This window comes from Cystoisospora suis (assembly GCF_002600585.1).
Source record: "Cystoisospora suis strain Wien I chromosome Unknown contig_921, whole genome shotgun sequence".
Classification (NCBI taxonomy): Eukaryota; Apicomplexa; class Conoidasida; order Eucoccidiorida; family Sarcocystidae; genus Cystoisospora; species Cystoisospora suis.
This window is the reverse complement of record NW_027153722.1, coordinates 87,138-87,523: the sequence shown is the minus strand read 5'-3', so window position 1 is coordinate 87,523 and position 386 is coordinate 87,138. Positions and strand designations below refer to the sequence as shown.

General features: G+C 57.0%; 1 protein-coding gene across 1 annotated transcript in view; it reads left to right on the top strand.

Annotated features, from left to right (window-relative positions):
* Positions 1-386, top strand: part of CSUI_002201 (uncharacterized protein) — a 2,379-nt gene continuing 1,993 nt past the window's right edge. Inside the window, exon 1 of the mRNA XM_068062403.1 lies at positions 1-98. The gene's annotated coding sequence lies outside the window, so the exon portion shown is untranslated. The remainder of the gene's footprint in view (positions 99-386) is intronic.

The window sequence follows — 386 nt, the reverse complement described above, 5'->3', positions numbered from 1 at the left end:
AGCAACCAGGCGTTCTCTACCGGAAGGTTATGTCCGATTATGACCGCAAGGCATTGATCGAAAACATTGCGGCACACCTGAAGCAGGCCAGGCGCGACGTGAGTTTGTTTACTTCTTCTAGTCGAGCTCGTAGGCGAAGCGTGCTTACGTGCAGTGTGTCGGTGCTGTTTCCTGCGCGGTGGATATAGCACGGCGAGGGAGGAAAGAAGTGGGATTGCTCACCGTCTTGAGCAGGCCGGGGGTGACGGCTGAGAGTCTGAGTGTTCGAGTGCAGACACTAGAAGCACCCGAAGCTTCTTCTTGCGGGAGGTGACATACTTGGGTCCCGGCTAGCGCTACGGGTCCGGCTGATAGAGGGCGTCTCGTTGATTCGCTCGGAACTCAGG